Source organism: Melospiza melodia, chromosome Z (assembly GCF_035770615.1).
Source record: "Melospiza melodia melodia isolate bMelMel2 chromosome Z, bMelMel2.pri, whole genome shotgun sequence".
Lineage (NCBI taxonomy): Eukaryota > Metazoa > Chordata > Aves > Passeriformes > Passerellidae > Melospiza > Melospiza melodia.
This window is the reverse complement of record NC_086226.1, coordinates 68,175,030-68,198,018: the sequence shown is the minus strand read 5'-3', so window position 1 is coordinate 68,198,018 and position 22,989 is coordinate 68,175,030. Positions and strand designations below refer to the sequence as shown.

Here is a 22,989-nt window from a genome sequence, read left to right as displayed (position 1 = left end):
GTGAGAGATGTCCCATTCCTGAAAATACTCAAGCTCAGATTAGGTGGAACTCAGAGCAAACTGAAGATGCCCCTCCTCTTTTCAGGAGAGTTGGACTACATGACCAATAAAGGTCCCTTCAAGCCCAAACGGTCCTGTGATCCTTATTTTTCAATACCTTTAGAGGTCACTCACATTACTTCATTCAAAGGACAGCAAGCAGAGAAGAACACATAAGTATGAAGGTGAAGAACATGAAAAACAGCCTCATGTTCAGTCATGTTTTCCAATCCTCCACACCCTTCAGGTAGTTAGCTGGTTTTCATGACCACTACCATTTACCCCACAGAAGGCATAAACTGCTGAAACACACACTGCATTCCTTCCTACCTCCAAGGTCCAAGAGAATTGTCCGTATCATATCTGAGGTAAAACAATTTTGAAGCAAAGTGGAGTACACACAGAAAAAGGGCAGTTAACTATTATTAAAATACGTGAGCCAGAAGCAATACCTTAGCTATTTACTATCCTCACCCTCTCTGCTATCACTTCCTTTCATGGCCAGGAGTTCCTTCCTAATCCTCCTGAGATCACCCAGTAAAAACAAGTTGTGATCAATTGTCACATATTGCTAATTGGGAAAAATGCATGCCTTTCACAAATTACTGTGTGCAAAAGTATGTGACAGAAGAATTATTGCTAAAAGTAGTTTTAGACAAAGATATTACATTTTTTTGTTGCCATACAGAAGTACCTCTTGCACAAAAGCACATGTATGTACCTAGTCCTTTGCCTTCTCTCTTTAAGTTACCATTCAACTATATAAGGCCACAGTAACTTCCAGAAATCAGGAAGCTAGAAATGCAGAAGCTATGTGGGTAAACAGGGATATTAAAGTCTAACACAACATAAAATGTATCAGACTGATACTGCTCCATGAACAGGCTCACTTCAATCTTTACAGCCATTTTCTATCTCCTGACTCACAAGCCACATCTTCCCATTTTTCATCTCCTTTCAAGCCACATTTTTTTCTCCTACTCTACCAAAAGGTGTCCTAACAGGTGAAGAAAGATATTACTGCCACCAAGGCACCCTGATCCCCAGGATATCATACAGTCTGTCTCTGAAAAGTCTAAATAAGGCCGAAACTCAGACGTGCTCTCCTAGAGGTGTGCCCAAAACACCCTTTGTCATTGGAACCAATATTCACATTAAAAAAATCCCAAACAAAAAACAAACAAAACAACCCCAACAACAACAACAACAAAACTTCCTGAACAAAACCAAAAAAAAAAAAAAAACCCACAAAAAAACCTCAAATCAAACAAAAGCCAAAAAACCTCACATCTAAACTGTTATATAAGCAACAACTCTGAGTATCTTCTATTGACACAGATTGGGCCACTGCTGGCCAGCAGCTTGCTTATTATATCTCACCTCTTATACAGAGAGGCCATCACTTACATCATCATACTAAACATTCCAGTTGTCAAAGGATTGTCATTTGGCCCAGAACTGCCCTTAAGGATTTTCAGAAAAGCCTTCTGACACCTGCTGCTCTCAAGTGGTTCATGCAAAGGTACATACTTTTAGCTCCCAGAGAACTCTTGAGACTACTTTAAAATCTAAATGTGTGTGCCTCTAGGCTGATCCCCATTAGGAAAACAAGTTTGGACAGATCACTGTTTATTCTTTTGATAAGTCAACTTGCATAGAGGAAAAGACAACAAAATTATTTTCTCTCAAAGAACAGCATCATATAACTCCTAAGAATTAGTAAACATTTAGCTCTACAACCATTGATGAGAAAGTTTGTTGAAAAAGTGCTGACTGATGATACACTCTAAGTGTAAAGTAGACTCATAAGGGCAATATATAGTATCTAGTAATATTATTTGTCCAATTACTATCGCCAATACCTAAAGACTGAAGAACTGGAAGAGCGTCAAAGCTGTGTTACAACTGTTAAAACTGTGCAAACGACTGGATTTCACCTAGAAATGCACTCATAAGAACAGCCAGTAGTTTCTCACTCTGCTGATGTTTCTGGCTCAACCACAGCTGAGCTTGAGCTTATTGCTCTTTTTTTTTTTTTTTTTGTAAGACCCAAACTCTGCCATACCTCCGTTCTCTTTCCAGTAAATACATTTTGTTTTATTGGCAAAAGTGGTAGACAGATGAGTCATTTGAGTCAGTAGGAACTTCAGATCATCTCCAGTTTCAACCCCCACCCACAGCAAGATCAGCCATGTGGTGAGATTGCTCAGGCCTTTATATGTATGGGCTGAAAACTTTCCAAGAAGGCAAACAACACCACACACACTGCCCAGCAGGTCTTGTGGAAAGAAAAGCTCTCCCTCACACCCTGTCTCTATGGCCCGACTCAGCCCACTGCCCACCAGGGCTCAGGGCCTTCTGCCCCTAGCCTTGCTGGCATCGCTGCCAGGTCTGCTGAGTTTTCAAACAACGTTTAAAGTTACATGGAGTCAAGCATACCTTAGACAGATCAGAAGGCTGATTAGCTTTATAAATTCATAAATCTGGGTAACAAGCAAAATTTCAGCACCACTCAAACTATTCATATTGCATTCAGATACAAAAGGTACTTTCATCTCTTTGCTACATCCACAACACTTTTCATGTTTCTTGAAACTGAGGCTCTTATTGCCATTTATTAATTGTGCTGTACAATTTCCATATTTCCTTAAGAAGAATTAACTAACTCTTCAGTCCATACACATGAAGCTGCCCACTCAGTATCATGCCGTTCCTGAGTGTACCATTTCACATCCTTTTGTGTAGGTAAATGTGAAATCCTGCTTGCATGTACTGTGTTTGACAGCAGTTTACTCACAGTTATTCTAATTTGGACTGAATGAATACCACAGGTCTACAGCTCTTCCTAATACCCTGACAAGCAGAGTTTTTGAGATGTATGCAGACAAAAACAACACAGCCATCTTAGGTCAAGCAAGTTACAAAAAGATACATACATTTTAAAAGGGCAAGTCAACACCATTTATAAAACAGGATGATAGCTACAATTAGATGGTCATTAATTTTCAGTATTTTAATAATTGAGCAAGTAGTACCAGCAGCCACAAAAATTAGGTCTCTGATCTTGGACATTCTTTCAGAACACATAAAGATTACTCAAGATTGATATGCAGAAACCTAAGCTAAATCTGATATTGCACACTATAGTTTAAAAAAAAAAAACCCAAACCAAAATACTTCTGTAAAAACTATCAACTCATTTTCTGTTCTCGACCATTCCTTCAAGCAGGAAACCTGATGCATGCAATCATTCTATGAAATCAACTCCAAAGACAAGCAATTTAACTTAGCACTTCTTCAGGAACATTGACATTCCTCATTTCAGAATACCTAAAAATGCTCAAAACAAGTAATCCTTACTCCACCTGTTTTCACAACATACAGCATTTATAAAGATCAAGAAAAACTGTAACCACAAAAGAAAAACAGGTTTATTTTTGCCACAGCAAAAGTCTGCAGTATCTACTCCTTTTGTAACAGCTAGTTCTACACCTCTAACATTACCAAACTTGCACAGAATGGTCTAGGTTGGAAGCAATCTTCAAATCATCTAGTTCCAACACTTGTGCCATCAGCAGCGGTATCTTCCACTAGATTAGGTTGCTCAAAGCTTTGAATGTGTCATCTCTGTTATACCATTCAACACAGAAACAGTCACCATCTCAAACACATGAAACTTTCAACACAGAAAAAGAAAACCTACAGCCCTGTTATAATTTCAGCATGATGGCTAGTTTTATATCGCTCAGCTGCACTGGTTCAGAGGAATTTTACTACAAGAACCACTTTTCTTATAAAAATAGCCTTTAGCAAAAGACAAGCATGACTCCATTTAATTTTCTTTCAGTTTGCTCAACTGTTACAGAAAAAATTCAGCTACTCAGTTGGTTAATGAGGCTGTAATTCTCATCTTGCCTACCAACAGCTCAACCATGGATACAGTCCAAGGCAAGTGCTATTGCTATGCCAAGTTTCACAGTTTAGCTATCTGAATGCAAAAGCAGCTTCTACAGTCTTCTTCACTTTATGCAGTTCACTTTGTCAGCAGTTTTCCAGTTCCCTTCAGAATGGGTGCTCTGGCCAGATTAGCAATAGCAGTTTTAGGTCAGGACCTCAATTTGGGCTTGTAGCTCAAGGTACAAGCACATAAAAATTAAAAAGTCAAACTCATTAATACACTAATTTCTTCTCTACTTCATGCATGCAGTACAAGCATAGCCTGCTACAAGCAGCATATGGTGTTTTAGAGTTATGACTTTAGCTTTCCCTCTTTTGGAAACAGAAAGCAGCTTCTAATGCTTATTTGGGTGGAAATGGACCACACCAGGATGTCTGATGAAATTTCTACATGTGTTACCAGAGGCAAAAATAATATCCTTAATTACAATTATAGCAGGTACTAGGATCTTAGGATTTAAATTTAAAATATTTAAAAGCCTTTTTTAAATCAACTGTGATATGCAACCAGTAAGTGCTCACCTCTAGTTATGCTTGAGGAATCAAGACTGGAGATGAACAGCAGATACAGAAAATTTAAATAAATCCCAAGATCTTGCTCCACCTTCAAACTGGGCTGGGTTGATGCATATGAAACTTAATGCTAATGGATAATAAAAATAGAGGCCACAGCATTAATGTTCCAGCATTTCAAGAGGACAATCAAAATGGACGGCACTGAAACAAAGACTTCATTACAAAAATAAAATGGAAACAAAGTTCATATGCTACCATTGCTGCAATATATTGCCCATTTCAGTGCAATGGCTACATATGCATATGCTCAAAGGAACTTCAGAAATCGAGATACCCCATTAACAATCTTCTCCTCTGCCAAGACAGATGGCCACAATACCGATTCTTCTGCATCCATCTTCCTTTCTCTATTAAAGAGAAACACTCTTTACTAGACCCGAGATGTAAGGGACCACCTTCTCCTCCTATTCCTCACCACTTTGCACACACTTCCCACAAGATCACCAGGAACAGTGGTACAAGGAACCTTAACTACTTCTGTAGGTAAACAAGTACATTTTCACCCCACTTGAACTATCAAAAACTATCTCACCATTCAGCACATCTTTCTCCAAAGATGTGGCTCAAATCTAGGCACAGCTGTTCCTGCAGTATGTAAGTGATAAGACCATAACTTCCACAATGCATTCAGAAAATAAGTTAATCTCAAGTAAGATTTGGAGAAGTTCTCCACTTCGGTACTGAAACTAAAAATCACATGCCACAAACACAAAACTAGAAGCAGCAAGCTTATAAGGCCAAGTTTGAAGAGTGGGTAGACAAACCCTAGCCCTTTTTCTGCTGTCTATATATTTAATTAATAAATTTTGATATCCACCACACCAAGTCTAACTCAGGGAACCATTTCTTTAGGGTGTTTTATTAGAGTTATATTATTAACATCAGGTACTACCATAACATACATCGTTAGACAATTTTATTTACATTAAGGTATTTTAACAGCAAGCTTTCCATAACATTACACAGAAACAGCCTCTTGGATATCATGGCAGACTGTCCAAATCCCAATATATTGAGAGACAAGTCTAAGCACAAGACTCTCAGAAGCAGATTTATCCCTAAAGAAATTCAGGTACCATGAACGTGAATATTTGGACTGTATCTACTACTCATTGAGGAATTAGAGACAAAGCCAGCTCAACAAGTCCATTTCAAATGTTTATTCCCCATGACAGCCAGATACAGCCTGAATAACTGCAAAACCCACTCAAATCTCTACCTCATCATGCCAATGCAGCTAGATGGAAATGGGAGAGTAAACTATCTTCTGACCCGACTCCTCTACCTCCTTCCAAGTAATATTGCATAAATTTTCATCAATAATAAGCAACAGGCAATTTAAAAAAGCAACACAGAAAAGATGGCTTAAACCACCCCTTCTGGTATGCAATTCCACTTCTGAAAAAATACGCAATAACAGTATTGCAAAACACAATCAGCAGGGACACTTCTGGTAGAGAAGTTCTACTTACATTACCTTTCCCATTCCATGTCTGAATGTCCTTCTCTCAACCCTTATAAGAAAAAGTGACTAAGGCATTTGCCTCTAAATACTTACTTGAATTTTCAAGAGAAACTCTGTTCATCCATTCTGTAAAACAAATCCTACTAACTTCTTTTCTGACATCAATATTTAAGGCACAGAAGAACATCAGTACTCCAGCAATCACTCAATGGCAGTTTCATTCCATAAAAACACATAAGGCTTATTCAGCTAAATCAGAGTAAGGACTTAGCTAAATAAACTCATCTAAAGCATGAAAGCAAACGCAGCCAGCAGACCTACAGAAAGGCTGCTCAACACATCACAAAGAATATAAGAGGATACCCTGAGCACTCCTTCCTACCTCTGTGTAGACTGTCTCACAATGTATTTGAATGCTGAAGTGTTCCCTCTTTTGCCAGTACTTAGGTAATAAGTACTCATATGACTGCATATGCACAATTTACAGTATGTTATGGCAATTCAGTTACCTTCCATTGTATAATGCTTTACTTCTATCTCTATTCCACACTCACCTGAAGAAGTAGAGTCTTACATCCTTAACACAATCCTTGTTTTATTACCTCAGTATTTTCTAGCTTCTGCATCATTTGGACAGCCACAGTGGCTTTACGCGGATATACCTGTTCCTTTGCTAACTGCAGCAAATCAAGACACTCGTTCTTGCAACATCTTACAGCTTCCTCTACACTAAGAATCTCTGCAGTTTCTGATCAGCAGCTGGACTATTTTAGTCATCAGCAGTATCACAACTGTGTGAGGGAATGAACAATTGGTATCACCAATGTTTTATGTGAAATTCAAGATTGCCTAAAATTATTCTTATTCTGATCCTTGGCTGGCACGCTCACACATTTAAACACCTAACTCTCATCCCCACTTTCATCAAGAAACCACAGCTTTTTTCAAACCTTCATCACATTGGGACTTACTATGACTACCAAAACAAATTAAAACCCCTGTTGCTTAAGTACAGGAGTACCACAAGACTCAGACAGAACAGAAAACAGTGCGACACTAGTTTAATCTCCATCTGGAAAACTTCAAAATTTGTTCCTGAAATTCACAATTTTCAAACATATGTACGTAAGATCTTCCCATTACAATTTTCCACATTATGTAATTACTGCTCTTAAAACTCCACATATTTTGCCAGCCAAGTCAAGTTTAGACTGTGAGCTACTTCAAAAATTTAACATGGCATTAGAATTTTTAAGGCAATTTCTGAGAAAGCATACTTCAGATTTCTGCCATGAATTGTTTTCTCTTTTGCCTAATTTTAAAGCTGAAAACCTGCAGTCCATTTAAAACACTGACTACTAAAGCCAAGTGTTTCACTGAGGTCATCTTTCCAAGATGTACTTATTGCAGAGCTGTAGGTCAGAAAGTCTGTGTGAAACACATGCTCTTCTTCCAAATACACTCAAGACCAACTAGCAATTACGTCTCTCATCATAGACTTTGTTAGATTTAGCATTGCATTTAGCTCTTCTATAAGCATTAGATGCAAGGAGACCCTACAATCCAAAAACAATTCTTACTGAGCAAAAGCAGCTTGCTCTGAATTGTCTGAGCTTCAGTGGGAATCATTCAAGAAGCCTACTTGTGTTTTTCAGCCACCAGAGACTCGCAGTATGACTCTCAGAATTTCAGTATGGATTAGGCAACAAAACATCTTGCTCTGGCCCACCAGCTGTAGTAGCTAAAACTTACAAATTGTCTTATGCCAGCTTCTAATCCTTCTGAGTGCGTCAAATTAGGTAGATTTTACACAGCCAAGATCAAAAAAACATGTAGCAGCTTCCTTCAGAAATGGAACTACAGATGTCAAAACACAAAACACCATCAGCTAATCCTGCTGGACAGTGTCATGATTTTGCAACTGATTTGGGGGCTGTCAGAAAAAGAAATCTGTGCGCTAAAGTGGCATTCTCACACTTTTCAAATGTTAGCAACAGCTGGTAACACTGACTGTCCTCTGAAGACATCAACATCTATTAGAGAAGCATTTCAGCAAAAGTGAAGATGGCATTAAAGCAATATTGAAATGTACATTCATCACAAATTGAGTCTATCCATTAGCTCACAATCTATTGCTATGAAGAACATCACTGGCCACAAATATAATCAAAGGCCATTATGTTGTAAGACAAAGAGTTTTACCTATAAAAGCAGCATTTCTGCATTGCTGTTACAAGAGAGGGGCTTGTGCTTGCATCCTTGTACTATTTTTAACTGCTAACTCTATATCTGCAGGAGCATTGACTTATTTTACAAAGCACAAGAAAGCTGAACTATACCTTGGGCTTTTAGAACAGGACATCTATTTCCTACCTAGTCCCCAACTAAAACATGCTTAGCTCTGTCTCTCAAAAATTCTATCTTGGAATTATAAGGACTTTCATAGAATTCAGCTTGAGCCTTCGCTGTAGGTTGAATATTGTCATCTAGAAACCTGGAACATACTCTGTAAGGTTTTTTGTCTTGTCTTCTTTTTTTTTTTTTACCTAGATCACCTAGCTCAGTCTTAACTACGCTAGTTCACAATTTTTGGAAATGCAGTAGGTAAATCTTTCCCTCCCATTTAAAAAAGAGCAATTAAAAGGAATGCAGGAAAAAGAATAAAAATCAATGTCACATTAATATGATAAAGTTGCAATAAATTTACTTGCAGGAATAATACACTAGCATGATTACCTTATAAAAGCAAGATATTTATGTAAATGTAAGCATATTTAAGACATACCCACTGCAAAGACTAAATAAATTAAAAATCTCTACTGCACATGGACAAGATCAACCACTCCACCAGAATGAAACCACATAAAATAAAGACACCTATCGCTGAAGCAGAAACAGCAATGTGGGGACAACCAGAAGACATTTGAAAGGAGCATTAAAGATGTGCTTCGTCAGATTTGAATACATCTGATAAAATTTCTTAGCAGTTTCAAGGTCATTAGTATGTGTCTGTAGTTACAAATCCTCAATAATATATCACAGTAAAAACTTCAAATATCTACATTTCTCTCCAGTTAAGTAATATTCCATTGTACACCATGCATATAGAATTGCCAATTTTATATTTGCAAATAAAATTATTTAAGCATAATTGCTAGAAATGAGGTTCAAAGTGCACTGCTAGAACTATCACCCCTAATATAACATTTCTGAAAGGTCAGGGAAAAGAGATGAAAAACCTGAATGTAAATTCAGGATTCAGAATTCATGGAACTGAAAAAGGAAAACAAAAGCTAAAACTAATACCACTGTGCTTCCTCAACCAAATGTAGCCCACATAGTGGAACACCCCCTAGGCCCCCCCAGTTTAATACAAAATTTTCCATCAAAATAAAATCAAAGTCAAATGGACAGGAGTTTTTCAGCGCAAAATATCGGGAATCCATTACTTTTCAAGAAAATACACACATTCTGAAATCCTCAATTCATTAGGTGCTACAGCTTCATCCAGTATCACTTGTAAGAACACAAGACACTGACGTCCTAAGTACTACTAAACTTTATCAACCAAGGCTGTATTCAAAACTTAAAAAATATGGCAACACCTTTTAGTCTCAGACACTTCAAATGAATAAACTATCATCAAAGACTATTTTATAACACAAATGTTCTTCTGTGTTTTGCATGGTTTCTGAATTTTTTTTTCCGTAACTATCAAGCTTTCCAGTTCTAACAAGTAACACCTGAATTTAAACGGATGCTACCGAGCGGGTAACGAGCTTAAAAGGGGACCGAGCTGCCTGATTGCCCCAAGAGTTCACACCATCAGCGTCAAGCAGTTGAAGCAAAATCAACTCACTCTCCACGCACTCAAGGCAAAAATGGGAATTTTTTTTCCCGGGGCAGGGCAATCTGAAAAGGCAGGCAATACACCGAACCTGGTAATGCTCCGTGCAAAAAGCAGAGATGACGGGGTGACGACCCCTCCGCGTCACCAAGCTCGGACGCGCCGCGCCGGTGCGACCCTTGACTCCTCAGCGCGACGTGAACCCCAAAATAAAACAGAGCAGTTGCGCCGGGCACCCTCACCCCATCCCCACGGCCGGCTCCCCTCTGCAGCGCGGGAACTCCGCAGCCCAGCAGGGCCCGCTCGCAGGGCGGGGCCCTCCGCACCGCCGAGCCCGGGGCGCGGAAGGCCGGCACCAGGCAGCACCTGCTGCTCCGCCGCGCCTTTTCCATCGCGGGGATTGCTGCCGCCGGCCACACAGCCCCCACCGGCCCCGCCCGCGGGCGCGGCTCGGTTCCCCACGCCCCGCAGGTGCGGCGGGCAGCCCTGCGGCCCCTCCGCGGCCAGGCACAGCCCCGCGCCCTCCACCCGCGGCCCTCTGCCGCCCCACGGCTCCGCCGCGCCGCAGGGCGCGCTCAGGAGGCGGCAGATGCACTACGGTGAACATAATGGACATAAGCGCTCCGGTTAGAGCAAAGTCAGACGCGAATAAGGCGGAAAGGAGGGTGCAGCTTGCGGGGAGAATGAGAGCGACGCTCGAGTGGTAGGGCCACGCTAGAGAAAGGTGGGATGAAAGTCATTCAGGGACGCTGCTGATTAAACAAAGAGTTTACTGAACAATGTTATGTCCGGGGGGGGGGACAAGTGTTTAAGCACCTAATTATAACTACACTTTAAAAAAAAAAAAAAAAAAAAAAAAAGGAGGGGGCGGAAAGAAAGAAAGAAAATAGTCAGAAAAGCCCGAAGGTTAAAGCAAAAAGCGAATAAACTCATCTAGTACGGGACAGGGGAAAGGGGATGAAGTAACCGTTCGCAGAAAAAAAAAAAAAAAAAAAAATCTGCTGTCCACAACTGCCAAGAAGCGCCTCTTAACCTAACGCCACCAGTATCCCAGGCCGCCCCGCCTTCCCGCCGTGCTCCCCGCGCAGGCTACAGCCCCGCTCCGGCTCCAGCTCTCCTCCACTCCTCCTGCGGGGCCAACCCAACGTCCCGGCGCGCCTCTGCCAAGACCGCATGGTTCCCCGTAAGCCCCGTCTCCGTTCCCAGCCCCTCGACCCGCCCTCATTTCAGCTGCCCGGGACCGGCAGTCCGTCTGCTCGCTGTCCTGCGGGAGCGGCGAGTTTCGAGGAGCCTGGTTACCGCTGCTGCGGTACCAGGCTGGAAGCAGAGTGGGGAAAAGGTATCCGCTAACCGAGGGAGCGGCGCGGCGCAGCGCCCCGCCTCACCTGATGGCTCTGGCACTCCCGCCACACCACCGTCCCGCACTCGCCCGGCCGCCAACAGAGAATCCCCGCTCGCTGACGGGCAGATAAAGGCCCCCACAGCCCGCCCCCGCGGCCGCCGCCTGAGTGACGCTGCCGGCGGCCACTCAAGAAGCCCGCGCCCACGGGGCCGCGCCCCCGGGCAATGCGGGTACTTGGCGGAGCCAAGGCCGGGCGGGCCCTACTCCGCTAGTGCTGCCGGGCGCTTTGGGGCGGCCGGGAGAGCAGCGGAGTCTGCTGATCAGGATGGGGCGGGAGCTTGCCTTCCCCGTCCCCAGCAGGGTCAGAGGCAAGATACCCACAGTGCTTTCCCATCTCTCTAAGGCTCCCCGTCTTTCCCTAAAAAGTGTCGAGTCCCGGAGGCTCCACGCTGCCTCCCTCTCTGGAAACGGCTCGGTGGGGCGAACGAGCCCCCAAAGCCGCCCGCCCGAAGGGGCGCAGCGGCAGAGAGCGCTCCGTGACCTGCGACGGGCATTAGCCTCTCTGACAGCGCCGTCCCGTTTCGTGCATCGCCCGGCTGCGAGGGGACCCCTCCTCGCCCCCGCAAGGTTCGGCTGCCGAGCACCGCGGCTGCGCTCCTGCGGGCGGCTCGTTCCGCGCGGGTAGCGCTCCAGCGTCAGTGCTGGCGAGGGGAGGTCCCGTCCCCGCGGGAGTGCATGTCCCCCGCCCTCCCAGCGCTCCAAAGAGTAGTCAAAATACACCGCCTCACCGCCGGTTCTTGAAAACGACTAGAGGGGTAACTATCCATTTGTCTCGCTCATATAGACATCACATTAGTTTTTTTCATAGGTGAAATAGATGGGTACGGTGTAGCGTGCTGGCAGCAGCATAAATTAAACAACAATGGCAGTGCTCGCGGCCGGTCTTTGCCGGTAGCACAAGCTGCAGCGCCAGCGTTTACCATCGCCGCTTTCTCCTCCTTCCCAGACCCTCCCACCGCCGCAGGGACGAAGGGCGAGAGGACGGGAGACGCGCCTGATGACGGGACGCCCCGTCCGTCCCTTTGCCCGGAGCCTCGCTGGGATGCCTGCCGCGGCTGCCGGACGCAAACTTTCCTCGCGCACACCGGCGACCGCTGTCAGCGTCGCCGCCGCCCCGCTAGGACCACGGACAGAGATCGGGGCCGCCCCGCCCACGCTGCCCATGCACGGCCGCGCAGTGCCCCGACGCCCGGAACAAAGGGACGCGTCCCCTCCCGCGGCGGGTTATTCATTCCCACGAACAGACACGGGCCCGGCCCACCCGACACCAATAGACTTCTCTCCGGGAAAGCCCAGCGGCTCCCCTCAGCCCGCCGCCCGCCCTCCGCTCCCGCTGACAATGCTGCCGACCGCGTCTTTGTGCGCCGTGGCACGCAGTCGCCTCCCAGCCCCGCAGGAAGCAAAAAAAACCGTCGTGCGGCTAATGCAGTTAGGCGCGGAGAGCCTTATCCCGGCTAATCTGAAAATGCGAGTTTATCTCCTCAAAGTGATACCGTCTCCCTCGACCAGCGCGGTGCGGGTCCGTCCCCTCGGATACTCCCCGCAAGGAGACGTATCCGGAGCTGGACGGGCGCGGTCACGCCGGGAACTTTGCGGCTGGGCCAGCCCAGGTAGGGATGCGCATGCCATCCTGCGTGGGCGCGGTGCGGTCCCCCAGTTTCAGCGGCCGCCCTCCCCACGCTGAAACACTTTCAGCAACTCAGCTCCGCGGGCATGCTGCCATAGCCACGAACAGCCTCACTCAGCGCCGTCGGCAGGAACCGTGTCAATACGGAGCAAACACAGCAGGTGATCAGCATAATTCTACAAGGCATGCACCTCTGGAGTGGGTCGCGTGGACGCTATCGGACACGTACAATAACAGAAAGAATCAAGCCATAACTTACCTTCCAGTCCTCGGATTAAAAAAAAAACAAAAAAACAAAAAAAAAAAAAAAAAAAAAGTAACGGTGCAGTTCTGCCGATCAGGAGTAAGAGGCAGATGGATAGTTCTCTCAAGTCAACAGACAAGAGCTAAATTGCTGACAGTTATAAAAGGAAGCAAATAAAAACCAAAACAAGACCAAAAAATTCCTTTCCCTCCCCCACCCCCAACACTCCAACACTAAGGGGGAAAAATCAAAAATTAAAAAAATTAGAAAATTAAAAAATGAAAATGGGAGAACTCAAAAGTGGGAGAGTGACAGGACGACCCTCCTTTCGCGACCCAATGGAACAAAACGAGGGGATAGAGAAATGAAGGAACAAAGAAAAGAAGGATGGAAGGGCGATTTTAAAGACGCTCTCTCTCTCTCTCTCTCTCTCTCTCTCTCTCTCTCCCTCCCTTCCTCCCTGCTGGTCACTTCCTAGCGGCTCGCCACCCGAGCCAACTGCAGCATCGCTGAGTGCGCGGGGGGTGGGGGGAGGGGGGGAACGACGCCGTGCGGTGCCGCGCCGTGCCTCGCAGGGAGGCGGACCGCTCCGCAGATTTACAGCAGCCCCGCCGCCCGGCTCCTGCCCGCCGCCGCGCCGGGCTGCGTGCGTCTGCGCGCCGCGCCCGGCAGCGCGGCCGCGGGGACGCGGCGGGGGGCGTGTGTCCGTCCAGAGGCGGCCGCGTCCCGTCCCGCGTCCGTCCGTCCGCGCCCGCCCCCCCGCCAGGCAGCCGCCCCACGCCTACCCCGGCGCCACGCGCGGCAGCGTCCCCGCACCCCGGCGCAACGCAGGCTGCTGGCGGCGCCGCGCGCCCACATTGGCCCGGCCGCCGCTCACTCGCCCCGCCCCCGGCGAGGCGGCGGCCGCCCATTGGCCGCGCGGGCCGCCACTCCGGCAGGGCGCATGGCGCCCCGCTTCAGCGTGCGCTGCGCCGCGCGGGGCCGCCTCCGCGCGCGCGGGCGGGCCCGGGGCCGGGCGGGCCCGACACGGCCCCGGCGCGGCCCCGGCGAGGCGCTGCGACCGCCCCGCGCCGCTCCCAGCGCGGCCCGCGAGGCGCCGGGCGCTGCTCCGGTGGCGCGGCCGTTGCTGCTGCTCCGTCAGCCACGTGGGTGCGGGGCGGTGCATCGCGGCACGCCAGGGGCGGCCGGCGCGCAGTGCCACCATTCCTCAGCAAGAGGTGCCGCCGAGAAGGCGGTGTCTTTTCTGTTGTTGTTGGTTGGTTTTGTGTTACTTGTCCGCTTGTTTTTGTTTGGCTTTTTTGGTTTTGTTAGTTTGGGGTTTTTTTCCTTATGCCCCCACTCCACCCAGTTCTGGCTGTATGTGTGCCAAGTTTGTTATTACGGCCAGGGACTGCTCTAGTCTTTCTGGGAGTGGATACATTAATGGGTGTTAAGTAATAATATATTAATAATACTTCTAACAAACATTCTGGAAGGAAGTGGCGGAAGGAAGGAAGTGGCGGGAGGAAGGAAGTGCCGGAAGGAAGTGCCGGAAGGAAGGGGAGGAAGGGGAGGAAGGAAGGAAGGAAGGAAGGAAGGAAGGAAGGAAGGAAGGAAGGAAGGAAGGAAGGAAGGAAGGAAGGAAGGAAGGAAGGAAGGAAGGAAGGAAGGAAGGAAGGAAGGAAGGAAGGAAGGAAGGAAGGAAGGAAGGAAGGAAGGAAGGAAGGAAGGAAGGAAGGAAGGAAGGAAGGAAGGAAGGAAGGAGCGAGCTTTTATTCATGATGTAGTCAATTCTGTCTTTCTGTCTTGCAGGGCAAACATGTTTGTGAAGAAAAAAGGTGGTGTACAGAAGAAACAATCCTGCATGGTATTCTGAAGGGTGCCTTTTACTCTCCATACTGTTTGACCTTCACTGCACTTGATCGTTTCTTTTCAGAATCAGAAGTGCTTTCTAAACATGGCTTTTCTACTGTAACACAAGTGTGTGTCGTGTATTTTCAATAGCAAAGCACTTACACCCTGCAGAAAATAAATGCTTATTTAGACTATTCTGGCATTTGCGTGTAGCAAGGCACAAAAAATAGAGGCATGTGATTTCAAATAGAGATTTCAAATAGAGGATTTCAATGAGAGTGTCCCTGTGTGTTTATAAATGATATACAGTGAATTGTGTATTCTCTGTTTCTTATGATCTCCCTATCCTACTACTATTACAACAACTGAGAGTTATACAGTGACTGATTTTACATTTTACATAATTGGTTCTATGCTTAATGCAGCCAGTGTTTTTCTAGAACACACAATCTGATAATAAACAATGTATCACCAACTTTTTAAATCAGCAGCATTCCAAAAAGCTGAATAACTCCCTGGTGGAACAAGTAGCAAACTACTCTCTCTGAGAACTGAATAAGGAGTGGGGTGGGGGCGCCTGCTTTCTCAAAGCTGTTTATACAAAGGTCCTACATGAAGTGATGTCTATTCACATACAGTTTATGGATGTATATATAAATTATGCCCTTGCAGTGTAAGAAAAGTTCAGAAAAGTCTGCACTTTCTTAGCTTATGTCTGAGGCTCAGACTTGTCTAATTATGGCAAATTTTACCCTTTGAAACAGCCAAACTGCTTCTGAAAGTCTCCTAATGATGTCAAAAGCTGCTCAGGTTCTTTAGTCTATAGAATCATTTATCAGCAAGTCTTATATATATTTATATATATATATATTTCTAAAATAAAGTGCTGTAAGTACTGTTTGTTCTATCAAGTAGAAAACATATATATAAATATAAATACTGTGCACAATGTTTCTGTCTTCAGAATTACTAGATTTAGTTATTTATTACTTTTTTGCTTTATGTGTTTAAGCAAAAAAAAGTATTCCTTAGGAGAACATAGTTAATGTATAAAAAGAGAGGAAGGAAGAAAATTTAAAAAAATTATTTAGATGATTTCTTAAGCAGTCTGATGCATTCACTCAATACCCCCAAACATGTCAGGCCCTTTCCTCCCCCCCCCCCCCCCCCCGCCAATTAATTTTAGAACAGTATAATACATATTTGGTTTTAGAACTAAAGAAACTCTGTTTAAAGTGGATGACAAAATGCAAAATGTATGCTGTTAGAAACCAGAAGAGTGTCTTCCTGAACTTTTAGGAAATTAAAGGACTCTGCTCTCAGCAGCTTCCCTGTCAGGTCTGATATTCAGAACTCCTGATTTCATCTTCCCCCCAACACTCCCCACCCAAAAGGAACAACCTTCCACCTACAATTAGTGGCCGGCTTTTCGAGACAAAACCCAAACTTTATACATTTTTTTCGAGGCTTAGTATCTCTACCAGTAATGTACTCACATCTGTCATGTTTGTCAATACACAGTGCTAAAGTGAAATTAGGCAGAAAATAGCTGTTTTAGCAAATTGCCTTGTCATCGGCCTTTCTCATCTCTGATGTGTATTCAGAGGGCCTTGGTTCCAGCAATGTCAGAAGGAAAGCTAAATTTTCCATTCTCCCTGAAAAAACACTTTCCTGTGAAGTTCCCCTTTGCTTAAGTAATATGTCTGAAAAAAAAGTCTTTATGATTAGCAGGAGCTGGCTGTCTGGACGTAGCCTTTAGCTAAAACGTGTATGGGTTACTAAATAGGCGTTGGACATGGAAGGAGAGAAGTAGGAGGAGAGAAGGGCTGGTTGTTCAGGCGTGCTGAACCCTGTTGAATCCTCTGGCTGGAAATAAGTGGTCAGGGAATGGCAGTAAAAGCAGCAAATTGCGCTGGAAGAAAAATCTTTACCGGCTAGCACAGAGGGGGATTTTTAAAAATAGTAATTTTTTTTTTTTTTTTTTTTAATGAAAGTGAAAAAATCAGAAATAAAGCAAGCGAAGCAGCAGCTGCTGCGCACGGGGCGGCTGGCAGGGCAGCGAACGGCGCGGCGCCGCCTCAGCACCACGGACAGCGGCGGCCGCCCCGGGAAGGGGAGCGGGCCCTCCCTATCCTGGGACAGCACCTCGATCCGTACGGGATATCAGTGCGTGGGCGCTTGGCACTCCCTCGCCAGCACTTCGGACTAATGCCTCTTGACTCGTGGTGTTCGGCTGCCGTCGTGTGAATGGGTGGGTGTGTTGTGCCTGTGTGTTACCGAACGCCTGGGACTCTGCGGGTTCTTTTCCTAGGGGTAACCTGTGTTTGTTCCCATTCCTTTCACAAACAAACGGTGACATGCATGAGGGTCTCAGAGCAAGTCTTGACACACACACTTACCGGGACAAAACATACCCGCATGGCCTTCAGTATGGGTGTGCGATTGTTCTACCTGCTCCTTCTCTGAGCCTCTCTTCGGTCATCAAATACAGACATTGTGCTAAACTACAGCAGTATGAACACTGCAACTGAGGCTACTATATAATTTTCTATTCTATTACACAGCAATGTCTGAATTGTAATAAAAACTATTGTGAAAAAGCGGTTAGCATTTAGGAGGGGAAAACAAAGGGGGATGTTTCGCTTTTTTTTTTTTTTTTTTCAATTGAGACTAAAAAGGTATCTCTACAAAAGGTAACCACAACTCCTCAGATTTTCTACAGACAACTGTGTAACCTTTGTCTGGAAAAAAAAGTAATACCTGAAAGAAGTTGTCTGTTTATCTAAACTATTATATATTTACTTGTTTCCTACTGCAACCAGGAAAAGGCAGATTGCTGCTGCACCACAGCTGAGATAGTTTCTTTTATTGAGGATTTGTATTTCCAGCAGTGTGAAATGCACATCTAATTGTAAAATAAGACTGTGTCACCTGCCAGTCAGTTGCTGCCATCAACCTCTTTTGTGCTTGGATCAAATTACTGCACAACAGAGAAAGTGACAGCATCAGGGCACAGTGACAAAGCTGTAGTTTGCACGGAAAGAAGACCGAGGCCCAGAGAGACACTGCAGCTACAGAAACAGCTGTCTTATCAGCACAGTGCAGAGATAGAGATGGCTCAAGAGGTCCTCAACAGATAATGACTTGAATAGCTTTGCAATGCGCCAAACTTCATGCTTGATAAGACAAGCCCAGTGTAAAGAGCAGCAGAGATCGAGCTCTATTCTATTTTATCTGTGCTGTAAATTAAGAAATTGAAATTCAGGTGGCACAGCCGCCAGCATGTTGCTGATAATCCAGTGAAGTAAACTGTCATTAGGATCTATTCAGCAAAGAGAAATAGGTTTCTCTTACTTGATGCTGCTTTAATAAAAACACCCTAAAAAATCCCCATCCCAAATTGCTGTCCCAGCAGTACCTGAACTGGGGTGGGGGCTCCTTGTCTGTTCCACTGTTGTGACATATCTTTGAGTCCCAGAACAAACCATCCATTTGGCTGTCAAGTTCTTTACAAAGGACAAAACACTTTCACTTTGAAACTGCAGCAGCTTATTTTCAATTCCCCATTTCCTCTGCGGGAGAAGGAACTGCACTGTGATTTTTAATACACAACAGTCAAGCTCACATGAAAGCACACAAGCTCAATTCTCTAGCAGACAATACAAACATGTGTTTGTGAGCACAGCTAAAAAAAAATTAATTGCTGCTGTGAAAAGAATCTGTAATGACCTTTGGAACTACTCACTTGAAAAACTATGAGCCATAGTACACACACTAATATATTCTATAGGAGAAAAAAAAATCTTGTTTCAAACTGTGTTTTTAGCTTCATTAAAATATTATCAAATTAAAATATTATAGCTCCACCTTTTTCCAACAGAAATACTTAACTTTAGGCTGAGTTCAGTTTACCTCTGATCTGTGTTTTTTTGAAAAAAACTTAGTAGAAAATGCAATTAAAAGGCATGTAACTGGAACATAAGGTCACAGAGCATTATTTTCCAAAAAAGGGTTTGCTACATGCACCTAATTCCTTGTGATTGTTTCTTTAAGAGCCAGAGTAACTGTATAGGCTTGTAAACCATTAAGTTGCCTAATTTTAGCCACTAAGGCTACCTTTCCATCTTCTTCAAATAATAAATTAAGACAAGATTAACTAGTCCTTAATGAAACACAAGGTACTTAAGCCAAGAGAAACCCAAACCTGAACAGAAACCTAAAGATTTACCACTCAGACTTGTTAAATGGAGGGCACAGCGGCGAGACTACTTCTGTCCTCTGATAATCTAACTGCATGTATTTGGCCTTAGCCTGTCACTTAAACATATCTGATAGCATGAGCTATCAGTTACAAGGACCCAGAAGATGAGTCATTTATTTCATATATTAAAAGAGTAAGCTTTCTCAGAGCCAAGAGGAAAGGCAGAATCAGGGGAGAAGAGACCCATCTTTGGCACATGCACTTTGTTAGATACAGCTTTTTGCTGGTCCCTGAGATCTGGTGGCTTTACTAATGATGTGAGTAATGAGATGTGAGAAAGTGTTTGATGTGAGAAAGCATAAGGCACATGTGGATAAGGTCAAACCTGTTCAGCAACTTTGGTCCACTGTGCAGTTTCAGCACATGCAAATTACTGCCAAGTGGCTGTCCCTGAATCAAAAACACACTTAGTTTTTGAGATGCACTTTAGAGTTCACAAGAAGGCAGGTTGGTTTGATAAAATTCACAAGCCAGAGAACTCAACTATAACAATTTGCCCTTGTGCCTTCTAATTTGTGGGGAATACATAAACAGAGCCTGAAGTGATTGATACCCTTGCCAGCAAAACACTGTGTAAATGTGAGGAGAAATAACCTTGTGTCAAAGAGACAATGAAAAGCAAGAATACAATCAATATTTTTAATGCTGTATTTTATCCCAAAATAACAAGTTCTTTTTAAGTTGTCCAGTGAATCATCCCAAATACTGTCAATTCAGTTAGATTAGACTTCCACCATAACAATAAGTTTCTCCAAGAAAAAGATATATGTTTATAAAGTAATTGTAATGAGTATATCCTCTCATGGTATTAAAGCTACAGGAATATTGACTTAAAAGATGGATTTTACTTTTTTTCAAGAGCCTGTGTCTGTTTTCATTTGTTGAGGTGGAAAGCACGTATTACTCAAAGATAGCTTTTTTAGTATGCCAGCGTATTTCCTGCTGACACCACAGTGAAGCAATATAGTGGAAGTTTCCGCCATTATTATACTGAAAAAGTCCTTGTAAATTCCAAAGTGTTTGTATAATATGTGATTAGATCATTTTCAAATAATCAGATCACAGAGGTAATAGATGGAATTTTTTTGACCTTGTAAGGCAAGTACTTAATATATTCCACGTAATTTTAAGTATCAACTTCAATTTTTTGTTTTACTCAATTAAATGAATGTGACTCCAGCTAGCAATAATGATTCAGTAAAGGTACACATTGTGTTCTGTGCTAACATATAAGGGCAGGATTTCAGAAAGTGTGTGAAACTAGCTTATCTCTCTCCTTCTCCAAATAAAGTTAATCTTTTTATAACACACACCTGCTATGATTGCTCAAATGTGGGGAGTGAACAACTGTCAGCATGCTCTTGAGAAGGGAATATTAAAAATATTTTTTTCATAGCAATATGTTAAAGGCAGTTATCTCTTTTTTATGTGTACTCCATGCTTGCCACGTAACTTTACATAGTTTTTCATAATTTCCTTTATATTTATATGTTACATTTTTTTAATAAGGAAGTGGCTTAATATTCAAAAGATGTGGAATTTGTCAATTATTTCTTGCAATTACTTGATACAAAAACCAAATCACACTTTCAAAAAGGACTTCCCTTATGTTACTTATATCATCAATATCTTCCTTTGAACTATCAAGCTTATAAATAACTAAATAACTACTTTTTTTCTTTTTTATATCAGAATTACTCAACCGTGGATGACACAATGGTCTTTCACTGGTGCTGGCCTAGTTTTCTTCTCTTTAAGTGCTGGAGGTTTTGTTTCTTCTGTTATACAGCTCAGTTTTTCCATCAGAAGTACTATGCATAGCTCTGTAGTACTTTGATTCTGCTGGAGGTGAGTGATCAGCAAATCCAAATCATAAATGATTGTGTAGCTTTAAATATCTAAAAGGTTATTCAAACTAATAGTAGCATACTGCACTGTGTCGTATGACTTAGTGGAACAAAATATGTCACAAAACTACAGCAAATTATTCTGATGTTGTCATGGACATACATCTCTCCTGAAAGTTCTTCTCTGTGGTTGGTCATTAGATAATAGATATATGCCCTGCAGAACAGACATGAAGGTGCTATATTTCTTTTTGTTATTATTTTGGCAGAGATTTGGGAAAAAGAGAAACCAATGAGTCTTATTTCTGCTTCTTAGATAAAAAGAATCCTCCCAAATCAAGGCAATTTTTAACTGTAGTAGTAATGAATACTACTTTTAAGTAGCATTTTAAGAATAGTGAAGTACTCAATCATATTACTTAAGCAAGTTGCTGAGGTTCAAAGTTAGATATAAAGTTTATTTTCCCTCAGAAAATAAGATTTTTGTATCATTTCCCACCACCAAAATGGCGACAGTTCTAAATCATGTTTTTCCCCTTTTGTCATTTAAAATCAGTTGAATGTTTGAGAAAAAAACCCCCAAAATCACATAAAACACCCAAAACATTAAAACCACAGAAAAAAAACACCCCAAAAAACACTACCAAAAAACCACACCAAGACAGAAATGGATCCCATGAGCTAAAAAAACCTGTGAAGTACTAGAAAAGTTCTCTACACATTTTTCTCCTGCTGTCAGTGAGCACTGAAACCAAGAAAATACAAGTCTGATGAGCAAAGCTATTTTCATTCTAGCATTTTTTCAGACAAATTCAAGTACTCATTGTTGAACTCAAGTATTCATTCTGATTTTGATCTTCCAGACCTCTAACTTCTAACCTCTAAAGTGCCTTTCAGCATTTGGCTATTGATTCTCAATTTGCTTTTATTTGGTCCACATGAGACATGGTAATCCAGAATTAAGCTAGATACAACCTGCATTCTTTCACGCATCCTTTCATAATTCCGATTTGGCCACTTAAAATGGTGAAATAGTAACTTATTGATAACTTTGGGCAACAAAAATCCTGCATCAGGCACATAAATACACACCCACCAAATTCATCCTGGACAAGAAGGAAAAAAATTCTACACTTAAGGCACCATTACCAGACATAAGCAATGATACTAAAGATTCACCTTTAAACTGCAGAATGTGAAACCACAATGAAGAATCTGCTTTTTATGTTCAAATAGCAAAATACTGAAGCTGATTAAGGACCAGGATTAAATTTTCATGGTCTAGTAATGGCTTCTAATAATGGGAACTGGTTTGAAACAGTATTTTCATGGTAGTATGATTTTTGTAATCTTTCCCCTATCATGTCTATGTTATTTTCTTCATCCCTTACAGAAAATGGAAGATACATTGTGAGACTAAAAGCTGATGTAAATCATGTGATATTTACCACAAAAGTGATAATAGTCATGTTATGGGTCAAAAAACTGTGAAGTATCTTTTTGCTACTCAAATTTGCTTTGCAAAAATTAAGTGTTAAACCAGCACAGCCTGCCTCCTTCAACTCACCTTTAACCACTTTTAAGTGGAACTTAACTTTTTTGTTTGGTTGGTTTTGGGTTTTTTGGGGTTTTGTTTGTGGTTTTTGTTGTTGTTTGGTTGTTTTTTTTACTTTTGGGACAGGAAGAAAAAAGGAAATGAGCATTACAGAATGACTGGATATTGCTTTTTGATTATGGAAACCTACAGCTCTTCCCAAAGATATGAGATTAACATTTCCAATCTGCATGAAAGAGGATGTAAGCAACAAATGCAATTAAGCCACAATTATTGAAAACACTGTAAAAAGGCTTACTTAGCCTTTCCATCCTCCTCCTTTTTCATCTTTTCTCC

General features: G+C 43.1%; 1 protein-coding gene across 9 annotated transcripts in view; it reads right to left on the bottom strand.

The window, feature by feature from the left end:
• Positions 1-13,995, bottom strand: part of ELAVL2 (ELAV like RNA binding protein 2) — an 89,361-nt gene extending 75,366 nt beyond the window's left edge. For 2 of the 9 annotated variants that reach the window (XM_063181444.1, XM_063181447.1), the window contains exon 1: positions 4,519-8,561. The gene's annotated coding sequence lies outside the window, so the exon portion shown is untranslated. Of the gene's footprint in view, positions 1-4,518; positions 8,562-11,269; positions 11,314-13,942 lie in introns of those variants that run through there. The other 7 variants (XM_063181441.1, XM_063181443.1, XM_063181450.1 and 4 more) reach the window with 6 other exon arrangements.
• Between the last annotated feature and the right edge of the window lie 8,994 nt (positions 13,996-22,989).